General features: G+C 36.8%; 1 long non-coding RNA gene across 1 annotated transcript in view; it reads left to right on the top strand.

Annotated features, from left to right (window-relative positions):
* LOC118761321 overlaps positions 1-12,500 on the top strand; it is a 21,392-nt gene that overhangs the window by 4,487 nt on the left and 4,405 nt on the right. The window lies entirely within an intron of this gene.

Genomic DNA, 12,500 nt, shown 5'->3' with positions numbered 1-12,500 from the left:
GCTTCTTCTTCTGCTTCTTCTTCTTTTTTCTTTTTCTTCTTCTTCCTTTCCTTCTTCATTTTCTTCTTCTTCTTCTTCTTTTTCTTCTTCGTCTTCTTCTTAGTTTCCTATTTCTACACCTCTACAACTTTTAATGATGATGTTGCTGCTGCTGCTGTTGCTGCTGCTGCTGTTGCTGCTGCTGCTAGTTATATTATTCTGTCAAACTGACATATACATAAATGTACCTGCATACTCACACAAGGGGCTTAACACACCGACCTTATACATCTATGATAATACACAGTGAGCAAGAAAGATCCCTATCTCCGCAAATCCAACTCTTACCCAGGAAAATTTTCTTTTCATCATTTTTACATTCAACAATGATATACACGCTTTACATGATTATGAAGTTGTTGTGCGTTTGCTCTCCCGATTCTTTTCTCGTTTCCTTTATGCTTCGTATATACACATATATCTGTGGTCTGTGTGTATACACTAGTGAGAAGAATTTTTCATTGGAGTAATTCCACCTTAAATACAACAGTTTGCTAACTTTATTATCTGTTATTCGTATTTCCTTTATGAATATTTGCAATATTTGATATATAATATTCCTCAGGCTATGCTGGAGTTTCAGTGCAATAGGATGCGATCATCAGTCTTTTCTAATTTCACGATGCTTCATATTTTGTATGCTAAGGTTATTTGAGTTATGGTTAATGCTGATACGATGAAATAACTTATACCTCACATCTGCAATCTTTTCCACGTGTTCTGTTTAAAACAATGCTCCTCTAACTTTATCCTACATAGCTTAGAAATGACATGGGTAAGTTTTTTCGAGGAGGGTCTTCCAGGGAGTCATTCGCAACGCTAAAACAGTAGCCTATACTCCCCGAAGTACACACTGTCTACTTCAAAGGAATGACACATATTGGGTAATAGCTGTTGTAGAAATGCGACATGCATAGAAAAGGTGGGGTAGTCACAGCTGGAATGCGTTTGAGCATAGACCCTGTTCAGTCAAAGCTTAGTATTTTAGCCAATCTTTCTAAAATTACATGCTCACATCTTGAAATGGGAAGGACACATTAATTTGATGGCCACGGTTGGAATGCTTTTCATTATAAGCCTTGCTAAGTCAGGACTGACCTAAGAGTAAAAACAAAACGGTACTAATATTAAATGTATCAGGCACAGTATTAATCATTGTTAGATTAACCTGATGATCGCATCACTTCTTATTGAAACATTTATTTTAAAGCCTTCGATAGTCATATATAAGAAAGGTCACACAATCAACGAAAAATGAATACGAAAAGATGAAAAATAATTCTGGTGAATATGTAACTAATCCAGAGACCTAGTTTTCAGTAATGCAATAATAATAATAATAATAATAATAATAAATCGTGATTGTCACTGGTGCTCTGGTGGTTATTGTATGGTCTGGTGATGGTTTGAACGAACATGGATGTGTTATCTGTTTGCTGCTGTGTGTTAAGTGAGTGCTATTCTAAAATGGTGGATGGTGGTAAGATATCTGCACTGTTTAGTTACATCTCTTTACGCATGACGAGTCTAAATCCCACCTACCGGGGACGATTTTATCTCGTATTTTTCTTCGGTAGATCATACGAATTTCCAAGAAGTGAAATCGATACATAAACAGCTGTGTCCTTCTTCTTATGTTAAAAATGTCTGTGGTCTTGTGCCAATTTTGTAAATTACTATCGCCATCGATGTCCTCCTCCTCCCAATCTCCTCCCCCCAATCATCAAAATTATCATAGTCGTCATCATCATCATGATCATCATCACCATTTTCATATAATGCAAAAGTCAAGAGAAAATAGTTCACTTCACTACAATAAGTTTCCTCTCCGCTACAAACCTAAAAATAGATCAAAATAAACTCTACACTCCTTATAAATTACGAAAGTGTAAAATAAATATAAAAATTACAACTACAACAACGATAAAAAAAAAAACAGTGTTGCTTTCTTCACGACGGCACAAAATGGCTTCCGTTTTAGAAGGGTGCGAGAAATTGGAAAAGGCTGTGCAGCCGATACCAGGGAGGGAGCGGAAAACTGAATTATCCTCAGCCAGGGACTGAAACCGCAAGGTTGGCTTTGCTTATAAGAACATTTGATAAATGCCTGCATTTTGCTCTGAGGCCAGCAATCGTTACTGTGATAGATTTCCGTCAGTCTTGACCATGTGTTAGATTTCTGTCAGTCTCGACCATGTGATAGATTTCTGTCAGTCTCGACCGTGTGATAGATTTCTGTCAGTCTCGACCATGTGATAGATTTCTGTCAGTCTCGACCAAGTGACTTGTACAGGGCCATTTGGCTTGCTAGAAACAGAGGCCAAATCTTCCGGTTTCAAAATAAATTTTTTAAAATCAAAACCTTTAGACACTGCAGTGCTAAGTATGAAGTGTATGAAAAAAGATGGAAGTGTCACGGTTGGAAGAACTTTGATCATAGACTTCTGAGTGAAAGTTAATCTGGAGTTAAAAACAACTAAATACAGTCTGTAAAAGGGAAAATATAAACACTTTGCATTATATCGCCCCTTACATACAAAAAGACAGGATGGATAAGGCTTAAATGTGCTTGATCAGAGATGACCTAGGGTTAAACAATAGCAGCAATAACAACGAATGATACCCAACCAACAACCGATAGTAAAAAGCACACACACGCGTATGAGCATTTGCTCCCAAAGACGAGAACATAAAGTGTACGACACACAGTAAATTAAGCTAAGTTGGTGACTGATAAAGAAAAAAAAACGACAAAAATCAAAGAAATAGGGTGGAATTTTTACGGTTTGGGTATGTCCCTTCTTCTGTCATATACTATAAATTATATGACATTGTTTGGGGAGTTTATATGCCTTAATAAAACAGATTCCCTACTTAAAATTTTAGAAACGTTTTTCACTCTGCCAAACCCCACTCATCTTGCGAACAGCCGCATCTCGCCACCAAACTTGAACTTTTTGTCTCTTTTCTTGCTCAAAACTTTTATAACCTCCACCACCACCAGCACCACCTCCTCCTCCACTGCTACCCTCAACACTTCTCATTCCCCAAACCGAACTAATCACCATTTGAGAGTGTTTCTTCATTTTTTCTTTTTTTTTTTTTTGTGGTCCTTACTAATTCTTCATCCTTTTTGTTTGTTTGCCTTTTTTTTTATTTGCTCATTTCTCTTCTTCTTCTTCAGCTCCTTTTTACTCTTTTCTTCATTTTCATAAAAATCGTTTTTGGCATATTTCTTTCTAATTCGTAAATTTCTTCTTTCTACTTAACGCTTATTCATTATTCTCTTTCATTTTTTGTCTTACTTTCTTCTCTTTCTTTCTTCGTCTTCATTTTCTTCTTCTTCTTCTTCTTCTTCTTCTTCTCTTCTTCTTCTTCTTCTTCTTCTTCTTCTTCTTCTTCTTCTTCTTCATCCTTCCTTCCTTCCTCTAACATTTAGCTTCTATTTTTTTTTGGTCCTTTCCACCTCATCTTTTCTTTTCTTTTTTTTCTATCGTTGGAATATACTTTTCTTTTTCTGTCTTCTTTGTCGTACTTCTTTTCTCTTACCCTTTCATATTTCCTCTCCCCCTCTCTCTCTCTCTCCACTCCCCCTTTTCCCAACTCATCCTCTTCTTTCTTCTCCTCCTACTTCATCATCTGTTTCTGCTAAAGCCATTATGATACTCAAAATCGTTTTATGACTAATAGCATTTAAAGCAAGAGAAATATTGGTCTAAATAACGCTTTCTATTCTCAGAGATATTTCAGAAAAACAAAACAACAAATAAATAAACCAAGAATAAAATATAAAATACCGTGGTATTACATCCCCTTAAAATATATAGGAAGCGTGTTGTAGTTGTTGTTGTTATGATTTTTATTATCATTATGAGTGGTGGTGGTGGTGGTGGTTGATGGTATGGTCTTAGTAGCAGAGTAAATTATGACATATGGAAATTTATGTTATCCTACATGTTCACCGGTTTAAATAATTACATACATTTTGTGTGCATATGCACATACACACGCACACACATACATACACACACATACACGTGTATGTGTGTCTGTTCCCATTACATACATACATACATACATATAAGCAGTGTATATATATATATATATATATATATATATATATATATATATATATATTCTTTTACTCTTTTATTGTCTTAGTCATTTAAGTGTCCATGCTGGAACACCGCCTTAAAGGGTTTTAGTCGAATAAATCGACCCCAAAGAGTTATTCTTTGTAAGCCTAGTACTTTCTCTATCGATCTCTTTTGCGAGCCGCTGGGTTATGGTGATATAAACACACCAGCATCGGTTGCCAATCAATGACGAGGGGAAAACACAGATACACACACATACTCATATATATATATATATATATATATTATATATATATATATACATATATATATATGTGTACACACGCACACATTACGTGCTTCTTTCAGTTTCCATCTACCAAATCCACTCACAAGGCATTGGTCGATCCGAGGCTATAGTAGAAGACACTTACCCAAGGTGTCACGCAGTGGGACTGAACCCGAAACCACGTGATTTATTGATTCAGTTATTATCTAAATTACTAATTCTGATTAGAAAGAGGCAGAGGAGATAAACCAGAAACATTGGTAAATTTAAATAAATGAAAAATCGAATCAAGTGAGAAGGGAGAGTCTGAAGTCGACTTTTGCGAATCTTAGTCGAGCCCTTACTGCAGATCTTGGATGGCTCTAGAAGTACTTAAGATTTGGGTGAATGAACTTAGGCTGGTGTTAGTACTGAAACTGTTTTCTTTAAATAGTAATAGTAATTCGTGTGTTCGTGTGTCGTTGTCGTGACATTGCGCTTAAATTGTAAGCACACGGCACTGTCATATAAACATATCTGGATATCGGGCAGTTCTTGATGGAAGTACAGTGGAAAGTATTTCCTATTTCAAAATGGGAAGATACTATGAGATTATGTTGGGATTTAAACTTGCGTTATATGATTAGCAGCCCAACGAAGATCGTGTTACGCTACCAAAGCGTCAATGAAAATGAAAATACCGCCATTTTTATTGCAATATATTATAGCATAAACTAAGGCGGCGAGCTGGCAGAAACATTAGTACGCCGGGCGAAATGCTTAGCAGTATTTCGTCTGCCGCTACGTTCTGAGTTCAAATTCCGCTGAGCTACTTATTATAGCATAAACTAAGGTGGTGAGCTGGCAGAAACGTTAGCACGCCGGGCGAAATGCGTAGCCGTATTTCGTCTGCCGTTACGTTCTGAGTTCAAACTCCGCCGAGGTCGACTTTGCCTTTCATCCTTTCGGGGTCGATTAAATAAGTACCAGTTACGCACTAGGGTCGATATAATCGACTCAATCCGTTTGTCTGTCCTTGTTTGTCCTCTCTGTGTTTAGCCCCTTGTGGGTAATTATATATATATATATTATATATATATGTTTAGCCCCTTGTGGGTAATAATATATATATATATATGCTGCCATGATAGATCGTTAGCCGCTACAAACATTTTTTTCTCGCCATGTTTTTCTCCCTGTTTTTTTCTGTGTCCTTTTCTGTAGAAGAGCGTAGGCTCGAAACGTAAAATACTTTTTCTATTCCTGAGCGTTATACTAATTCATCTGTTTGTTTTGTACACCACCTGTCTTCGTCTTTTGTTTTTTTCGTAAACTCTCCCTATGTATATATATATATATATATACTGCTGTGTCTGGGGGTGGGAGTCATTTTCTTTATATATATACATAACTATGCGTTTTCTGTGTCCTTGCTAATTCATAAAGAAATGAAAGCCTTATTAATATATTGTGTTCATTTTTGAAAAGAATCTGCACAATTAACAATAGAAAGAATGGGTATTGTTGTATGTTTGAGTACTTAATATTAAGTTTATTGTTTTTGTGTGTGTTTATGTCGGCGTGCGCACTAAGAGAGCTATAGAAGTCTACTGCTTTGTGTCTTATAGTAAAAAGTGATCACAGTTGTTAGTAAAGCGATAACATTAAGTTTTCCCCCGTTCCTCCACCCCCTCCAGCCCTCTGTCTACAAAGTGAAACATATACAGCATTTATACGTATATCAATTCGCGCGTTTCTCTTTTTCCCCCACTCTCCTCTCCCTCTCTCTCTCTCTCATTAGTGTTGATCCTCACTTTTATGAATAGTTTGGTTTAAGAAAGAAAAAAGCAAGATTTCTTTTGACCAATGTAATGTTGTGACGTCTACACAGTCAAAATGATATTTCGCACATACCTCTCCCTCTCATTCTAACCTCCCTTTCTCTTTATATAACACACACACACCACACACACACACACACGTGTGTACGTGTGTACATATGTGTGTGTGTGATGTACGTATATAGATGTGTATATAAAAGTCTACATACGAACATTGATGGAAGTTGTCGCTTTGCTGTCTTTATTATGCCGTTATTTCTCGCTTTGTTTGAAACGTCTTTTGAAGCAGAATGGAATGGAGAGTGAGTGCGGCGGCGAAGGAGGAGGAGGAGAAGGAGAGGGAGAAGGAGAATTTAAAAAGAAATAATATAAAGAATTTGTGTTTCTGTATTCTTTATGAGAGGGGAATCAAAACAGTTGTTTGGTGTTTGACACGTTCCACCAATCGTGTTGAGAATGATGACGACGATGATGATGGTGATGATGATGATTATGAAGAGGAGGAGGAATTACATGCTGATGGTAACTAGAATGAAGATGATGAGGATGATGATGATAGTGTTAATGATACAAACAATAGTTCGTGTTGCGTCGAAACAGCGTGCTATGTTTGGCTTGTGGAATGATAAATAAGATGGTGTGAGAGTGAGAAAAACAGTTATGGTGATTGGTGGTGGTGGTGGGGTGGGGGGGTATAATAGAGTGATGATGGTTAATGATTGATGATCATGATGATGATGTTGATGAAACAAACAATGCTTCGTGTTGCGTTCACACAGTGTGCTTTGTTTAGCTCCGTTTAAGCTCTTTCACTTGCTAATGAAGATATTCGCTAAATTTCTTTACACGAACAGACACATGCACGCGCATACTCGCACACACACATGCACGCGCACGCGCATTGATCGCAAGCACTGATGTTCACCTTTACATATACACAAATATATGTACACGCAAAGAAAAGAAAAGAACAAAACAAGTAAACGAAACGTGCACAGACACACATTAACACGTTATACGTACAAACAGGGTTCAAATCACAAATGAACATATACATACATACATACATACATATATATATACATACATACATACATACGTACGTACATACGCACGCCGACTCACAAACAGCCATTTAATTACCATGATTTCAGTGCATTATACATAATACGTACACGAGAACAGTTTGTAATGCGGGAAACCACAATCAAATGAATATACAGTAGTATATAACTGGTACTGATGGACTGACTCTGAAGATACAGGTAAAGGACTGGTCCATCTACTGCAGAGAAGACATCAGTAAAGAGGAGGAATTCCATAGAACGGTTAGTAGTGAAGTAGATGGGTTGAAAACATGTTAAGGGTGACAAGGAGTAGCAGTTAAAGATGTATTTGGACCGGATTATAGAATCAAAAAGTGGAGATAATATAATTCTTTCATTAAAGGATCTTTGATTATTACTTACCTGTGCAAGTTTATTTTGTTAATACAATCTAGTTTTTGCATATAGTGTATTTGTCTGGAGGCATAGACCGAGTGTGTGTGTATGTATATATATATATATATATATATATATAATATATATATATATATATATATATCTGTAAAAGTAATATGTGACAATTATTCGGTAGCCAAGATGAAACTCTGAGTTTCGGATACCCAGGTGGAAATCCACTCCACCATCTCTTCAGTTATCCGGCCATCGGAAAAATGCTATGAAAAAAAATCATACCGTTTTTCCGATGGTCGGATTACTGAAGAGAAGGTGGTGTGGATTTCCACCTCGGCATCCGAAACTCAGAGTTTTATCTTGGCTACCAAATAATTGTCACATATTCCTTTTACATATATATATATTTCAAATGTTAGTAATTTTAGAAGACGAAAGTTTGCCGATTCCATCGGCTCCAGTGCTCAACTAGTGCTTATTTTATCGACACCAAAGGGGTAACAGTCGACTTTGGCAGAATTTAAATGGTGAATGTAAAACTGGAAGAAATACCACTAAGTTTTTCGTTCGGTGTGGAGCGATTCTGCCAACTTGCCACCAAGCAATGTGCAATGGCTCGCATTATTGTTTGCCTTGTTGTGAGATAGGCAAGTTTTGGGATATGGAAAGAAAATTTAGTAGGCTGGATCCTATGTGTAAGATCTACTGCAACATTTCTCCCAGACTTTATTTCGGTATCAGGCTACTGTCATATATAGCAATATATAATCTAGTATGCAGCGCTATTGGATAATCTTTGCGTCTTTATACTAATTTTTAACATTAAGCTCCTTAAAATCAAAATTAAGATGAAATGAATCTAGCGAAAACTGAATAATGATAAAGAATTTTCTCAAAAACTATAAGCAAATTCGTCACTGGAATCTCCAAATTTTACCTGAAGTTCCTCACCCACAATTCAGGAAGAAATTACCTCGAGACTAAGAACAACCGGTATAGACATTATACAATAATACACTCCGCAAGCGGGTGTACAAACAATGCAGGTATGCACACACACACACGCACACACACACATACACACACATACACCACACACACACACACACACACACCTGACGGCTCATTAGCTAGCAGACTCACTTTGCGCAGAGGAGATGTTGATGTGTGTTATGGTTATACGATACGAAACTCTCACAAATAAACTGCAGCATGTATCAGCCATTGGGTACTTTCACATAAATCCTTTCAAACTCTCAGGCAGCTTTTATTTGTTTGTTTGCTTCACTCTAAATTATTGTTGATAGTAAAAACAAAGAACAAGAAAGAAAATAGAGAGTGGAGAGGGAGATAACTATGATGAGGATGTAGGAAGAATGATAATAAGGATGGTAAATGAGGGATGAATATAAAATATGTGATCAAGGATTGGATTTCTTTAATGTCTTTATTGAGTATATTATGATGCAAAATAGTATAAAAGGTAACCAATACTAACATTTATTAGGAATTGTTACTGTTGTTGTTATTAAGGTGCGGAGGTGGCAGAATCATTTGCACGCAAGGAAAAATGCTTAGCGGCATTTCGTCTGTCTTTACGTTCTGAGTTCTAATTCCGTTGGAGCTGACTTTGCTTTCATCCTTTTGGAATCGATAAAATAAGTACCGAATTGATCACTGGAGTCGATGTAATCGACTTACCTCCTCCCCTGAAATTACTGGCCTTGTGCCAAAATTTGAAATCATTATTATTATTATTATTATCATTATTATCATTATTATTATTATTATTATTATTATTATTATTATTTCATTAGTCATAATTTCGTTAGTGCATGCTTTTACTGCACAACTAAGGGCAGCTCTGTGTCTGGAGACGTGCAGTGCTTTTCTTTTTTCCCTTCAACATAAATATATAGTTCGTGGTAGTTCTATTTTCTGCAAGTTATGTAAAAGACGTGTATATAATATATCTGCAGTAACTGTTCGTAAATGAGCGTAACCTCGTGTTAGAATACCAGGCTGACGATGACGATCCAAAGATCTTATTTGTGGCACCTGGACTGAGTGACACAAACGTGTTCTTTAGCAAGGCGCTTCATTTCACGCTGCTCCCGTCTAATGAGCTGAATGTAACAGCAGAATGTTAGTGCAGCCCTCTTTCCCTACGTCTCCCACATCCGAGACATACGCTTTGTCAAGAGTCGGAGGGGCCAAAGAATGTCTCTATTCGTGACAACATAGGCACCTAAAACAATTAGTGAAAGCCTGGTGCAACCTACCAGATGATATTCGCCTGGCTGCTGCCGTGGATTCTGTTAGTGCAGTCTGTATACTATGTGTGTGTGTGCTGTATATGTGTTTAGGTACTCTGGTACTCTAAATCAGTGCTTTTCAACATTTTTGCTGGAGCGGAACCCCAAGGAAACATTCCACTGGCTCGAGGAACCCCTGTGCAATAATTTAATAGTCTTATGCACACATATCTGCACAGGAGAATTAAAAATTACTGCTGATTTTAGCAGTTTTGTAACTTCTTGCGGAACCCCTGTATTGTACTGGCGGAACCCTGGTTGAAAACCACTGCTCTAAATAATGTGTGTAGCGCCTAGTTGCGCCGCTTTCTGTGTGCTGAGTGAAATACATCATGTAATATATGTGCAGTGATTGGCAGCCAGCTGGCAGAATCATTAACATGCCGGACAAGATGCTTACGGATATTTCGTCCGCTTTCATTCTTTCAGGATTCATAAAATAAATACCATTTAAGCATTGAGGCTGGTGTATTCACCTTATTCCCTGCCCCGAAACTGCTGGCCTCGTGCCAAAATATATGTGCAGGGCCTATATCATTGGTATTTTCTGGATATTATTTTAATCATTCACAATTCCTTATGATTATGGGGATTTCCCCCATTTCCCTATTTCCTGATAAATATTTGGTTACTTTTACGATGTCTTTGCAGCTCTAAGTCTAAAATCATATACGACAATGTTTAATCTACGACGGGCTACGTTTTTCAGCATTAGATTCTGCACAAAACAAATCATTGTAATCTCATGTTTAAAGCAAGACATTACAAGACACCATTCTAAATTATAATACTTTTAAGTAAATGTTTACCTCTCATTTGAAGCAACAGCCAATAGAAAGAAATAATTTATAACATTTTTGCACTGTGTGTGTGTGTGTGTGTGTGTGTGTGTGTGTGTGTGTGTGTGATAGATTCTCTTGTCGTGAACGATAAATGACGGTTCAGTAAAATTAAAACAGTATTCATGTCCAACGAACACAAATGTGTCTCTTAGGGTCTGCTAGTGCCTTGCAGATCTTTTGGTAAATGGAACAAGTTGAGGACTCAGTTTGCTCGAGAGCATTTACTATGCACTTCCTTGGACCAACAGTTAATAGAAGACGCTGATATGTATATTGTTTAAAACGAATATTTACCCTTTCCTTTATGACTGGCCCACTTCATTCGTGACGTAAGTGCACCTAAGGAAAGGGTTCATTATACTTATGTGTCCCACGTCATCGAAAACTCTAGGTATATATTCACACACACATACACACACACAAACGTACACGTATCATCGTCCTCATGTTTTACCTATACGTATTTGAGAATTTGTTTAAACATTTATGTATGTGAGATTATGTGTAGTGCGTCTATACATGCATATATATATATATATATATTATATATATATATATATATATATATATATATGCATGCAAGTATACGTATATCTGAATGCAACGGTATTCGTGGGTGTGTGTATATATATATAATATATATATATATATATATATATATATACCTGAATGTACAGATACTCTTGTATGTGTGAGTATCTGTGTAACAAAACATGATTCTCTCTCTCTCTCCTTCACACACACACACACACACACACAAAACACGAAGTTGTGATTCAATTAATAAAACAGCTACACAAACATTTATACACTTCAATGTAAAAGATATGATTTATTTGTTATTATTATCAGCATCATCATCATCATCATCGTCATCATCATTATTATTCGTATTATTGCTGTTATTGTTATCGTCATCACCGAAACGTCTCTTAACTAACACGCGACAGGATTGTTCATTTAACACGAGACTTGAGCAGATTTCTATGACTAAAACAGCAACAACAACAACAACATCAGTTATAATAAACGATAACAAACAAAAGCAACAACAATAATGAAAAGCGCCAAACTCCAAATTCAGGCAACCAAGAAAACGTGAAGAAATCATACGACATGATAGTGATGGTGGTGGTGGGGGAGGGGGTGAGGGTCGTCGTCGTCGTGACAATGGTGGTGTTAATGATAGTTGCGATAATGAGGAAGCGGTCGTATTGGGGTGGGGGGAAAGAATGCAATTGTGATGATGATGATGATGATGATGAGGTGGAGGATGATACCTTTGCCGTGCTATATGGGATTGCTGAACCCAATATGGATCACGGCTATGTGTTAGGGCATGAAGAAAAATCCTTCCACACAGTAGTAGTAGTAGTAGTAGTAGTAGTAGTGATCTTAGTAGAAGTAGTAATATAACAACAGCAACAACAATAATATGTGTAACTCTTCGGAGAAAATGAAGGTAATTTAGGAAAAACCCTGATAGGTGAATGTGATGATGATGATGATGATGCTAATGAAGATTCAGATGGCAGTGGTTATGTTTATATATATATACACACGTGCGTTTGTATGTGTATATATATATATATATATATATACATGCAAACGCACGTGTGTATATATATAAACATCACTACTGTCATATGAATACAAACGCAC

This window comes from Octopus sinensis, unplaced genomic scaffold (genome assembly GCF_006345805.1).
Source record: "Octopus sinensis unplaced genomic scaffold, ASM634580v1 Contig12195, whole genome shotgun sequence".
NCBI classification, from domain to species: Eukaryota; Metazoa; Mollusca; class Cephalopoda; order Octopoda; family Octopodidae; genus Octopus; species Octopus sinensis.
Note: the sequence above shows the minus strand (reverse complement) of the source record. Positions and strands in the feature narration are given on the sequence as shown.